At 46.9% G+C, this 14377-nt stretch overlaps 1 protein-coding gene across 2 annotated transcripts in view; it reads left to right on the forward strand.

Annotated features, from left to right (window-relative positions):
- Positions 1-5179: 5179 nt before the first annotated feature.
- The window catches only part of CUNH18orf25 (chromosome unknown C18orf25 homolog), an 83907-nt gene continuing 74709 nt past the window's right edge, over positions 5180-14377 (forward strand). For both annotated transcript variants that reach the window (XM_045296130.1, XM_004702966.2), the window contains exon 1: positions 5180-5418. The gene's annotated coding sequence lies outside the window, so the exon portion shown is untranslated. The remainder of the gene's footprint in view (positions 5419-14377) is intronic.

Below are 14377 nucleotides of genomic sequence, written 5' to 3' on the forward strand. Positions count from 1 at the left end.
GGGGGCTCCCATTCAAGATGAGGTCCGTGCGCCCACTGCCCCGTCTACATGGTCATTCAAGAGAACGGGTCTCCCGTTAAAATCCGTAACTACTTGGGTGAAAAATACATCCGGAGAGTTTGGATGAGAACAGATGTTGCTTGTTCTGTGTCCCACTCCCAGAAACATGAATTCATTGTGGAAGGAAACGACATTGAACTTGTATCAAATTCAGCCTCATTAATTCAGCAAGCCACGAGAGTTAAAAACAAGGGTTTCTGAAAACGTTTTAGATGGTACTTTTGTTTCTGAAAAAGCACAGTTCAACAGGCTGATGAGTAAGATCTAAGAGGTGTCCAGCTACAGGCGAGATGAAGCTGTAGACCTGTCTGTGGCGCTTTGATGAAATAAAGTTCATCTAACATATATATATATGCCAAGGAAACCCTGCTCTACTCTGGGTCTAACACACGGGTCGCCGTGAGTGAGACTAATCTGGAAGTAACAGGTTTGGATGCGGTTCTTCGTTAAGTATCAACATTCTTGGCGCTGGAGAAGGGAAGGTGGAGGAGACTCTCTTCCTGAAAGGGGTGTTCCAGGAGGGGAGTTCTGAATCTTCCTTCTCACACACTATCGTTCTGGGAAGGTTCTCTCTCCTCTTGGCACAATCCCCGATTGTGGTCTTTTCTCAGACACCCCACCCCACCCACCCTGCCTTACGGTCTGGTCTTTGCCGGGGCAAATTATGCCTTCCTTTGGATCTGACTTTCTGCTGTTCTCCATCAAGGTTGTGACCTTGAGAGCTGATGGCTTTTCTCCGGAGACGCCTCTGGGTGCAATCGCATTTGCCAACCTTTGATGAGTTTCTGAGCACCGAACAAGGGCCCTTGTACCTTTCTTTGAAAGTAGACCTATTCACAAACGCACTGCTGTCCAGTGGATTCGGACTGACAGCAACCCTGTGGGACAGGGTAGGACTGGCCCTGTGGGTTTCCGAGACTAACTCGTGATGGCAGGAGGGAGCCCGTCTTCCTCTCTCAAAATTAAGACTGTTCTTTGCACTGACTCGTGCTGTGTTAGACCTCATGATGTTTAGGACTTTCTGCACCAGAGGGGCTTAAGGCAATAACCTGAATTGAAAAAGGGAGGTGGAGCCAGGTTGCGTGACACTTCACCCACAAGAGCCCTGCTGAGCCTCGGTGATCCAGACACGAGGACTGCAGACCCCGAGCCCCTGCGAGCTCCAACTGCGGACTCTGGTCTGCTTCCGCCTGAGTCCACTGAGAGGGGCCTGCAGGGATGCTGACCTGGAGCGGCTCCCCAGAACATTCTCCTGGAGAGCTTTACACAGACGTCCGGACAGAAGGACATCTGTGTGCGGCAGGCAAGGATAGGGGGCTCCCTGAGGCCTGCCCAGAGGTCACCTTGCTAGAATGAGGCGGACCCCGTCCCATGTCAGTCCTGACAGACTCCAGGGCACCTCCTCGGGTGACCACCTAACCTTCCACCACTAGGAGTTTGGGGAAAGCTTCGAGAAGGCCTTCCATAGAGGATGTGGCTGGATTGTGTGGCAGACATTGTGAGGCAGGGCAGATAACACTAATTCGGACTTGGGGCAGCTTGGCGACCACAGTGCCGGGCTGAGCTCTCCCCAGGTGCCTCTGCCGTGCTTACAGCAGGTGCTGAGTGATCTGAGAGGATGCTGTGGGTGGGTGGTCGTGCTGGAGGAGGGCTGTCTAGGTCTTATCAACCCGAAGGAAGAGAGGCCATGTGCCCGGGAGGGCACTGTGACTCCAGACAGTCAAGAGCTCGTTTGAATCCGAATGTGTTAAGTCCACCTTTATTCATTTCAAGATAGTCGGCTGTGAGTTTAGTTGTGAAGCTATTTTCTGGTCTCTTTCCCCCTAGAAAAAGCCTGGTTCTTGTTGCCTGGTTTGCAGGGACACATGGCTGGGAGAACCTGCCCTGCCAACAGAGGACAAAACTCTTCTTACAATTCCCTGAGGACTAAGGAGGCAGGGAGTGGAATGAATGGATGAAATGGAGAATTTATACAATAAGATATGCTGCAGATAAAGTATTGCTCTGGCACACAGGATGCTCTTAGTGGATCTCAAGGAAGCCCTTCATGGTGATTTTAAGAATGTGGGTCCTAGAGTTAGATCAGCTGTGTTTCAATCCAGTCTTGCCACTTCGGGACCCTTGACTTTGACCACTCTGTGCCTCAGTTTCCTCATTTGTAAATAAGGGCTAGTAGCCCTGGTGGTGTACTGGTAATGCTTTTATTTACTGCCATCAAGCAGCTAGTAGCATAGTGGGCTATGTGTTGGGCTGCTAACTGCAAGGTCAGGAGTTTGAAACCACCAGCTGCTCCTAGGGAGAAAGAGAAGGCTTTCTACTCCTGCAAAGAGTTACAACCTCGGAAATGTACGGGGGCAGTTCTTACCCGGTTCTGTAGGGTCCCTATGAGTCAGCATTGACTTGACGGCTGTGAATGAGTGTTACTGAAGGAGCCCGTGTGGCAGATGGTTAAGGGACCCAACTACTAACCAAAAGGTCAGCAGTTCACACCGAGCAGCTGCTCCAGGGTAGAAAGCTGTGACAGTCCGATTCCATACGGATGACAGCCTTTTAAATTTATTTTTAATTAATAAATAATTTTATTGGGGGCTTTTGTAACAATCCATACATCAATTGTATCACACATTTGTACATAGGTTGCCATCATCATATTCAAAACATTTTATTTCTGCTTGAGCCCTTGTTATTAGCTCTTCAACGATGACAGTCTTGAAACTTGATGATGCCTGGTGATCAGAAAGAAGCCCAGCTGCGGTCTTCAAAGGCTTGCTTTCAAACAAGTGAGGCATCAACTTCGTCCACATGGAAGAGGCATGCCAGCCTGTGTGATCCAAGGATTAGAAATAATATCACCCAAATCTAAAGGAGGGAATGGTATCTATCAGAGCTTAACTTGTGAGCACCTGGTTTGCGGAATGACAATGGAAGCCCAGATCCATGTGCAGGGGACACACATGGATTAATCATCTGGTGAATCCCTTCTGTTCATACTTGAAGCAGGGATGTGACTAGCTCTGTTACCAGATAGAGAGCATTGTAAGTCAATTATGGAAGACACAATTAGCTAAAAATGTAATATCTTATCATCTGATCTCCCTTTTGACCCATTTTAAAGTTGTTTTAGTTTTAAAAAGGGGTGGGGTGGGGTGGAAAGGGAACTATTTGTGGATTAAGCCACTGGTGAATCCTTTCTGATCCTGGACCAGGGATGTGAACAGCCTTGCTATCATGAAGAATGCATTGGGAAGTGGATTGTTGCAGATGCAGTTAGGTTGAAATTTAGCACCCTATCATTTGATCTCCCTCATGATTCACTTGAATTTGTTCTAGTTTTTAATATTTTTCGGTCTCTTTTTCAATTGAGGTGTTTATCTGTTTTAATTTTCTATTTATTTACTAATGGTTTTCTGTATATGAGATCCAGGATAGGTAAATCTACAGAGGCAATAACTGGATTAATGTTTCCTTGGGGGCTTGGCAGGAGAGGTTGGGAGGAAATGGGAAGCTAAAAATAATGTATGCAAGAGTGAAGAAGATGTTCTAACACGGATTTCGCAACTCTTCCCGATGTGATAAAACTATTGAATTGTATGGTATATTAATTATATGCCAATAAGACTCTTGGGGGAAAAACAAGCTGACAGTTTGTTCTACTCTGTCCTATAGAATCACCCTGAGTCTGAATCCACTTGAAGGCACTGTTTTATTTATTTATTTTTTTTGGGGGGCTTGTTTGTTTAAACACGATTAACCTCGTAGAACTGTTGTAAAGATTAAATGAATGAATCCATTTAAATGCATTGCACACTGGCTAGCAGTTAATACAAGCGAGTTGGAATTATAATTATGATTTTCTTCATTTGTTCATTCAGTCAAGGACGGGAAACTTTCTTGCCAGTGGGCTGCTAGCATACATGAGGGAACTGGAGGTTCAGGAGCCCTGGTGGCTCTGTGGGTTAGGCACTGGACAGCTAACTGCTTGGTCAGTGGTTCAAACCTATCAACCCCCCTTCTAGGGAGAGATGAGGCAGTCTTGGTAAGCCTCTAGGTAGGGTCTCATTGAATCCGAATGATTGGATGGCAGTGGCTCTGGTTAGGGAGGAGCCGAAGGGTGCCCTCTAAAGGGGAGATCGATGCTGAGGTTTTTAGAAGATCTTCTTGTGCCGTGTCACCCCAGGTCTCAGTACAAGTCCTAATACTATATATATATATATTTTTTTTTCTTTTTTTTTTTGCATTTTCTCCTTAAAAGGGCTTTTGGGGAGGGCAGGCCCTTGGCCCGCTGCTGGGTTCCCAGGTTTGTTCTCGGCACCTTCTTTTCCCATCCGAAGAATCGCGCCCGCCTCGCCTTTCCTCCTGCCGGGCGCCCAGCACCTTTCTCCGAGCCCAGCCGTCAAGGAAGGGCCCCGAAAAGAGGGCGCCTGTGCGTCATCGTTCCCGGGGAGCACTGCAAACCACACGAGAGACAGCAGAGGTGGCTTTGGGGGCGTCTGAAGAGCGCGCGGGGACGGGGCGAGGCTGGGCGTCGCGGGCGGAACCGGCCCCGCCAGCAGGCGGCTGGCTATTTGTAAGGCTTGCAAGGTTCCCATGCTGGAAACTTGCTCGGGATGATGATGCCATCGCTCGGGAAGAGCCCGTCGCAGCCGCTGCTGCCACTAAGGGAAAAGTAAGACGAGACGGGAGCTTCCCGTTGAAGTGGCTCAAGGATTCAGACGAGCTTTATCCGGGAAGACTTCAAGGAGAGGGTGAGTACTGAGCCGTGCATGGTCCTGGCACCGCGGTCCTTTTTTCCAGAACATTGCCGCGGATTGCGTCGACTGGCTTTTGGAGAAAGACACTTCTGGAAGGGAGCTGCCTGCACTGGAGGAAAGAGCGCGGTCAAGAAGCCCGGGAACCCCCTCGCCCGGGCGCCCCGCTCTCGGTCTGCATCGGGAGGAGCGTGGCTCCGCTCCGCCAGATGGCGCTGTCAGACTTCTCCCCGGGCTCCCGCGCCAATCCCCGGGGGCCGCCAGCTGCAGCGGCCACTCTAGCCGGCCTCCGCGGGCTCAATGGTTCCGGGCGGAAGTGAGGAGCCGGACGGAACGGCCTCTGGTGACATTTTCTCCGGGCGGCGCGGACGAGTGAAGGGACCCGGTGGTGGTGGAGTCTGCGAAGGCGGCGATCTTCGCTCTGGCCCAGGCAGGGCTCCGACCGCGTCCCTGCGCTCGCTGCCAGGCCTTCTGCACAGGAAGAGAAAGCGGCGGTGGCCTCCGCGTCCCAGGTCACTGCGGCCGTGAGGGTCCGGGCCAGGGGGCCGGTTCGTGCCCCGACGGGGCGCGCCGTGCGGGCAAGGAAGTGCGGAGCGGCAGCGGAGCGCAGGTGAGGCGGGAAGGGGCGCGGGGTGGAGCTTCCACCCGGGCTGCGTCCCGGGGAGCGCTCGGGTCGAGTCCCTGAGGTGCGGGCCGCGGGGAGCGCTCGGCGGCGTCTGGGCGCCCGGGTGGTGACGGGCCAGCCTGGCGGGCGCGGGCTGTTCGCGCCTGGACTTGGCCCGCCGTGCGGCCCGGGCGGGGCGGCCGCGAGGGGGCCGGAACAGGCACGACCCCCTTGCTCGCCCGCCCGCCCCCCCACGGGTGACCCTCGCGTCCTCCGGGCCCGGCGGAGTTGGCGGGCCGAGCGCCTTCCCTTCCGCTGCCGGTGGGGCCCGGGCTAGGCGAGTCGAGGCGGGTCCCTTTCCGCCGGGCTTAGGGGGAGGTCGGCGCGGTCGCAGCCCCGGACGGCGGGGAAAACAGGCTTCGGGGCCCCTGGAGTTCTCTTTGCGCAACTTTCCGGCGCTCGCCAGGGCTGGCGCCGCCACCTGCCCCTATCCCGAGAGCCCCGGCGGCTGCCCCGGCGCCGGGCGGCCGTGGCCTTGGGGGGGGGAGAGAGGCTTCTCCGCGGGCTTGGCGCCGCCCGCTTCTCGGTGCTTCCACCACCCTTGGTCCGCTGGCGCCTCCGGTTAGTGGGAGGGATGTGTCAGCATCCAAAATTGACCTCCTCTGGCGAGTTCGTCAACTTTATTTAACCCCCCCCACCCCCCCCAGGATGTAAACGGACGAGTCTCCTAAGTTAAAATCGTCGCCTTCCCTTAGCTGCTCCGGGGGGCGCGCGGGGTTAGCGGGGGGGAGAGTTCGAGAGTTTGTTTGTTTTTTTTGCCCAGTAGCTACCAGCACCTCCAACTGTGTTTCTTAGAGCCCCCACCCCGGTGGTCGCGGGCTGTCGAAGCAGCCACCCCCATCCGGCCGGCACGCCGTTCCGTCCCTCGCCCATCTCCCATCGCCCATCTCCCTCTTCCGTGCCCACCAATCACCTGCTCTCAGGTTGAAGGACTGGCCGCCGGCGCTGCCTCACCGGTCCCTTCCCTGCTTGAGCGGTTTGTGCTTGGGCGTGCTCTTTTTGCTGCTTGACCAGAGCGTGTGCTTCCCGGATCCTTCCACCCAGTAGGAGGAAAATCCCACTGTTGAGGCTTTGTCAAGGTTGGACCTCTTAATTACAAATGCATCTGGCAGTTTTGCTTAGGCTATTATTGTGTGTTATGGTTGGGCACATGCTAACTGTTTGAATCACTCCCTTTCTTCTCCTGGGATACTTTAAGGATGGAGGCTATTAACTTTCTAATGTCGTTTTGCTGATTCTGGCAATCTGGGTTCCTCCAGTAATCAGAGCATTGCCTTTTGGTTTAACAAGCATTTTTAGAGGCCTACAGTTGGTAGTTATTACCTGGTGGCCTGAGGAGTCACAGCCTTAGCTGTTTTTTCGTGCAGAGTATGATGTTTTCGCCATGTAATATGCCCAGTACCCTGTCTTGTTACAGCTCTTTGTGCACACCGGTGCTCAGTAAGTGGGAAAATATGAATGAAATTTGAATTCAGGAAATTGAGATGGAATTGACTATGCTGACCTTAAAAAACAAACAAAAAAATCCAACAACAAAAAACTTGGTGAAAAAATGTCTACCCTTCCATCAACTGAGAGGGGAAGTTATTTCTTAGACAATTTTTTTCCTTAGACAATTTAAAATCAGGTTCTTCCCCTAGAGTGCTTTTCAGCATTGTCGTCTTTAAACTTCACACTGTATCTTTCTCATAATGTTAACATACTGTGGATGGAAATTTCAAACTAGGTGCATACAGTATGAAAAAGGTGTGGTTTCTTAAGATACCAGCCTGAAACTTCAAGATAATTTTACCCGAAGGGCCAACACAGTCATGTCTTCATGGGAAGTTTCCCCCTATGGTTTTTCTTTGGGTGGCAAGTGGGATGCACTGACTGGGCTTTGCAGCTGGAGACTCTCCTACTGCTCGCTTCCTGCTGTGATCACCATGCAGTTGTTAGATTACTCACGGATTCACTGGACATCGCTTTTACACACGTTTCTGTAAGCATGGCAGTCATGTTCCTCTTTGTCTTATAGCCGTTATGGTGAATTCAAGACCTGTGTATTAAATATAAATTCACCTCTAGGTTCTAGTTTGATGCAACTGAATGAGAACTGGGCGCTGATGCCTAATTAGCATGCCCTTCAAAGATTTATTTTAATATTTCATGGTGACCTTGGTACCTTAAATCTCCTTACCGTGTGACTAGTAACTTTTGTCAGCTTTTGCAGTCTCTAATTATTCCCGGAGTGGTTACTTTTGCTGAGATACCAACCTCATGGTTTTGCTCTGCTAACTTGCAGGAGCAGACTTAACTTGAGCTAAAATAATCTGTGCAGTGAAAATGATTTTTGTTTGATTTTCTCTTTCTTAAAAGTTTGGAACTGGTATACAGTATATCCTCAAGACCCAAAGCCTACATTTGTAATTTTAATTTTGGTAAATCATCGTAGACCATTTGTCAATTTCTTCTATGTAGTAATGAGGGATAATAATTATCCATGTCTTCCGAATTGACATTAATTGGGGAAAGCCTCTAAAGAAAAAAACTGCTGAACAGTACTCTTTTTTCTTTTTTTTCAACTTTATTTTGTGCAATGCAACAATTCGTATATGTACAATTTAATGACATTGATGATTCCTCTAGTTACGCAATCATTCTTTTCCTTTACTGAGTTGTTTCTTTTTTTTAATCGTTGTATTAGGGGCTCATACAACTCTTATCACAATCCATACACACATCAATTGTACATTCATTGCCTTCATCATTCTCAAAACATTTGCTCTCCCCCTAAGCCCCTGGCATCAGGGCCTCCTTTTCCCCCCCCCCCCCCCCCCCCATCCCTCATGAACCCTTGATAATTTGTAAATTATTTTTTTGACATATCTTGCCCTGTCCGACGTCTCCCTTCACCCACTTTTCTGTTGTCTGTCCCCCAGGGAGGAAGTCACTTGTAGATCCTTGTAATCGGTTCCCCCTTTCCGACCCACCCATCCTCTATGCTCCCAGTATCGCCACTCACACCGCTGATCCTGAAGGGATCATCCGCCCTGGATTCCCAGTGTACATCCTCTGGTCTAGCCAGATTGAAAGGTAGAATTCGGATCATGATGGGGGTGATGGGGAGGGAGGAAGCATTTAGGAACTAGAGGAAAGTTGTATTTTTCATCATTGCTACATCGCACCCTGACTGGCTCCTCTCCTCCTGGAGACCCTTCTATAAGGGGATGTCCAGTGGCCTACAAATGGGCTTTGGGTCTCCACTCTGCACTCCCTCCCTCATTCACCATGGTAAGATATTTTGTTCTGAGGATGCCTGATACCTGATCACTTCGACACCTTGTGATCGCACAGGCTGGTGTGCTTCTTCCATGTGGGCTTTGTTGCTTCTGAGCTAGATGGGCGCTTGTTTATCTTCAAGCCTTTAAGACCCCAGACGCTATATCTTTTGATAGCCGGGCACCATCAGCTTTCTTCACCCCATTTGCTTATGCACCCATTTGTCTTCAGCGATCTTATCATGGAAGTGAGCACACAATGATATGATTTTTTGTTCTTTGATGCTTGATCACTGATCCCTTTGGCACCTCGTGATCACACAGGCTGGTGTGCTTCTTCCATGTGGGTTTTGTTGCTTCTGAGCTAGATGGGCGCTTGTTTACCTTCAAGCCTTTAAGACCCCCAGATGCTATATCTTTTGATAGCCAGGCACCATCAGCTTTCTTCACCACATTTGCTTATTCACCAGCTTTGTCTTCAGCGGTTGTGTCCGGAAGGTGAGCATCATGGAATGCCAATTTAATAGAAGAAAGTATTCTTGCATTGAGGGAGTACTTGAGTGGAGACCCAATGCCCTTCTGCTACCTTAATACAAAACCTATAAAGATATGCACATAGGTCTATTTCCCCATCCTCATATATAAATATATTTGCATATGTACATGTCTTTAGATCTCTATAAATGCTCTTTACCTCCCAGCTCTTAACTCTATTTCCCTTGACTTACCTCCTGTGAACAGTACTCTTAATAGGCTTTATTTCGAGACATTCTAATTCTAGTATTATCTGTTATTTTGGGAAACAATTTGCAACCAAGTAAAGTTACAGGTAGCTGTAGTAATGTAGCCAAAATGAGATAAACATGTAACAACTAAGTAGGAAGCTGCAAGAATATAAGCACAGATAAGAGCCATTGAGATCATTGGATAAAATATTTTGGTTGAACCTCGTTCTTTTGAAATCCTGATTTGTTTGTTTGCTGTGTACCAGAAGTGCCTGTTGCAATAGCTCTATAGCAACAAATGAGACAGACAAGGCCCTGGTACTCAGGGAATTGTGCATTTAAACCTGAGGTCCAGAGCTGGGTTTCCACTGGACATTCCGGGCTCAGGAAAACTGGAGCGTGCATGAGTATCAGTGCTTGTGACTGGTTTAAATGTGGCCAGACCTTTGCGTGTTCAGAAGAACAATAGAAAGGGTGGATGCAGGGTCAGATTGTGTCGGTGCCTCAGTTATACTGAGCTCTGGATTTTCTTCTTTTAGAGAAAAAACTAACATGAAATTCAAAGTGTTAGCTAGCCCTACCTTTTGAAGATTCTTCTTCATTTCTCCTAGAGTTCAATGAGTAGAAGTTTCATTGGCGTTGTTTACACAGGGGCTTGATTCATTCTCATCAGATTTATCGATTTACTCATGGACTGGACTCTTTATCATTAGGCTAAAGTCATCTCATAGCCCTCACCCTTCTTTCCCTTCAGATGTCAGACTCCAGTCTTAAGTTTGATTGACACTGAACTTTTCTGAGTTCTTCTAGCATCTGTCTTCTGTTGTACCTACCATCATACTCTTTCGGGACTCTGATTGAATTTAAGGGACACGAACGGGGTTTTTTGCTTGTGTGTGGAATACTTACTTGCTTTTCGGTAGGACGCTATCAGTGTGGGTGGGTAGCAATGGAATTGATGCTCATTGAATCAGTTTCACACTCAATCCGTAGACCTGTGGTAAAGGTGGGAATGAGGTGGAACCAAAACACATCTTGTTTGTTTTCCTTTTTTTATATATATACACATTTGAACAGCTAGGAAAGGAAACATGTTATATTTAAAGAAGGCCTGCTAATCTTCCAAAAAAAACAACCAATGAAAACTCTGGAGCTCAGTCCTGCTCTGACACCCATTGGGCGTCAGCACTAGCTGGAATCTACTCAACACTAACTTATAAACAAAATCCAAATCTGTCTCGTCTGTCTGTGTTTATATGTATATATTTGTATGTGTGTTTATATGTGTCTCTATTTGTGTATTCTTTCTTACACATCTTAATATGTTAGTAAAAGCTGATAGTAGCAGCAAATTTGACCTAAAAATTCCTTAAATTGGCTTCTGTGACTCAGATTTGGTTGTCTTATTCAGAATTTCTGCTTTAATTTATAATGTTATAAGTTTTGTTTTTATTGTCCTTATCTTTATTCGAAATAAGGAACCTCAATCCTCTTAACAGACTTATCACTTAACCAACAGGAAAATGGTATAAATTCAAGTTTTTTACTTGACTTTATTTTATGATGATTTTTTCATGATTATTTGGATGAGTACTTTCTAGTAAAGATTAACCAGAAGAGGAAATCTCTTAGCCGACATTAACTTTGGGGGTGGGGTAGGTGGGTATTTGTACTTCATGAAATTAGAATGTATTGAGGAGCACTTAGTACCATATGGGGAGGGGTTGAAGGATAAAAGATGGGTGAATGAGATGATTTTTAAGTTTCTCTTGTTTTAATGTAGAGAAAGGAAAGTTAGCTGTAGGGGAAAAAGTGGTGTGTATAGCAAAACATCTGTAGGGAACTAAATTTTTCTTGTGTAACATCTTAAATAAAAAGTGGAAAAAAGGGGTTTTTATTAAAAGGGCCTCTTAAAGCTTAAAATGAAATGATAGGAGACTGGACTGTGTCCTTTCACACTGCCAATCATTTGCAAAGTGATTTTTTTCCCTCTGCCTGGAATTAAAGTCCATGGGTTAGTAGATTACCTTTGATTTCATAGTGCAACAAAATTCATAGAGCTTAGTTACAGCAGCCCCCTAAAAATGTCTTTAAACTGATTGTGTTTCAGTAGTCTGAAATGAACTTTTCCTTAGTATGGTTAATATTAGAGAAATAGATACTGACCAAAGGGACCAGAAGAGGGTATTTTGTACTAAGTGGTCAGATTTGAAGAGTGCCTCTTAGGATGCCCAGCATCAGCAATTCATTAGGTGCTCTATAATTAGAGGAAGGTATTGTTGGGCAGTGGGAAGTTGGGTGTGGACTAAAATGCTAGGAAAACAGGGCTGTTTTCCCTTCTGTATTAAGAACAAAAACCTCATGTGGTGAAGATTTTAAGCAGTATCCTGTCTTAACCTTGTATAGAAGACCTAGTTCTTAAATCAACATTTATCCTCAAAGGGGGTGTCTTTCCCCTCATACACCCCCCCCCCCTTTAATTTTAAATTAGCTGTAGTTCTCTAAGGAATTTGCTGTGAGCCTGAGGGAACAGTGGATAGCGTTTTGGTAATGTGTATCTGACCAATCTTTTGTAGGAGACTAGACCCTGTGTTATACATTATTCTTGACAGGGATGGCTCCTCAGTGCCTTAATGGCCCTCTTGCACTGTGTGTGTGTGTGTGTGTGTGTGTGTGGTAGCTTCCTTGACTTTATTTAAAAAAAATTTTTTTTAACTTTTATTTTTTTTTATTTTAAGCTTAATTTATTCCCGAGCCGTGAGTTTTTACTTCTTCAGTTTCTTATGGGAAATCTTTTTCTTCTGTGCAACCTCCTCTTCTGGTTTGGGAATGATCTGTTCCTTCTCGGTCAGGATCATTTCAATGTGGCAGGGGGAGCTCATGGATGGGTTGATCCGACCATGAGCTCTGTAAGTCCAGGTGGCGCATCTTGGGGGCTTTGTTCACCTGGATGTGCTCAATGACCAGAGAATCCACATCTAAACCCTTCAGTTCAGCATGACTTTCTGCATTTTTAAGCATGTGAAGCAAACATTCAGCGCTCTTTTTGGGCCACCGACCCCGGGTCCAACCCCACTGTTTGGCCTGGGCACACCGACCAACACCACCCTTGTAGCGTCGGAAAGGCACACCTGCTTCTGCAGAGTCACGTCTCTCAAGTGTTTGGTGGCTTTCCGGATGTGCTTGCTTTTTATGGCCCGGGCGGTTTCACGGGTGTTCTTGAAGTGGACCCGGAGGTTCGACCCCCTTGATTTGCAGGATTTTGTGGGGTTTTCTGGGTCGAGTGAGGAGCGAACCATTTTGGCAGGTCACCCCAGGCCGCTACAGTTAGAGCTCCTTGACTTTCTTTTGATGCTAGTTTAGTCGCAGCTTTAGTGCTGGCTAGGCACATACCAGTAGGGGTAGTCTCTACAATGTGAAATGATGCGAGCAGCCATTATCACTCTTGGCCTATTTATAGAGCTTATATCAGTGGAGAAGAGGTTGGCTGGCAAGCAGACAGAGCTGTTCTCCTTCTGGGGTTGCAGGCTGAAAGCTTGTATTTCAGTTAGGATAGGCCAAATCCTGCACATTTTGAATGGGCCCATTTGGCTACATGGCTATCAGTGTTCATTTCCCTTTTCTGCTCCAGCTGGTTAGCACTCCAGGGTCTTAGTTGTCTTCACTGTTAAAGAAGAACCCTCCCACGCCAACCCCAAAGCCACTATTATCACACAGAAAAATAATTGCCAAGTTTGCTTGACTCATACAACAAAACAGCTTTGCCTGGTCCTGCCCCATCCTCACAAACATTGCCTGAACCCCTGGTTGCAGTCACTGTGTTGGTCCCTTTTGTTAGAAGTCACTGTGTCAATCTTTATACTTAAATGTAAGGAAACAGCTCGTTCTTTATTGCTTATGTAGTAAGGTTAAAGGGAAGGTTTCTTGGAATCAAGATTTATTGTAATGCTATATTTTATGTACAAGTCAATATTACTCTTAGATGAACAATTCATTAGCACTGATTGATGCCCAAATAACACATGATATTCTCTTAGTATTCAGATCTCTCCAATTATCTCATAATGTGTTATGGTTATTCATATCAAGACACAAATAGGATCTATACATTATTTTATAATCGATGGGGTCCCGCCTCATTTCATTTTCCAAGCAGATTAGGGTGTAGTAGAAAGATGATCCTTTCTGCTCCCACAAAGATTTACAGCCTCAGGAGCCTGCAGGGGCGTTTTTGCTCTGTTTATAGGGTCCTGTGAGTCCGAATTGACGAGATGGCAGTGAGTTTGGTTTTGGAACAAATTATTTGTTGCAGAAACAAGAGTTTTCCCACCGTGTGAATTTGCAGATCTCATCGGTGGTGATTTTCAACACTTTTCTCAGTCCTTTGTGTCTCTTGTTAGTTGGTATTGGATTTAGAAGCTTGATCAGATTCAATTTCTGTTATGTATGTTCTCATACTTTTTTTGGCGGGGTGGGGGGCAGTGAGAGAGGGAGGCAGAAATACATCCCAGGTGCTGTTGAATACTAACATCGGAGACACAGTGCTTGGCTCACTCTGTGATGTTAGCAGCTGTTGGTGATCATTGCCCAACGGCATTAATTACTTACTCACAATTCTTTACTCTGAGTGACTTTCCTCAGTACCAGTTCCCCGTCTCCTGTATTGAATCTTGTTTATAATCTCTACAAACTCTTCCTTTGGAGTTTGCTAAAGGCAGGGATAAGATGCTGTAGGGGAAAAAAAGGCTGTTCTTACCATGCTGTACTTTTGTAGGCTTCATTTCATTTCTAATATCTGGTTCCTGCTCTGCCCACTTTGTCCATGCTACAGCTTCTCAGTGAGAAAACAAACCTGAAAATTTGGCAAGCCACTGAAAGACGGCACCTTGCCATTTATGTATGCATGTTAGAAAAGAGTTC

The sequence above is a fragment of the Echinops telfairi genome, unplaced genomic scaffold, assembly GCF_000313985.2.
Source record: "Echinops telfairi isolate 266 unplaced genomic scaffold, ASM31398v2 ScPeMD7_7400;HRSCAF=8409, whole genome shotgun sequence".
Taxonomy (NCBI): Eukaryota; Metazoa; Chordata; class Mammalia; order Afrosoricida; family Tenrecidae; genus Echinops; species Echinops telfairi.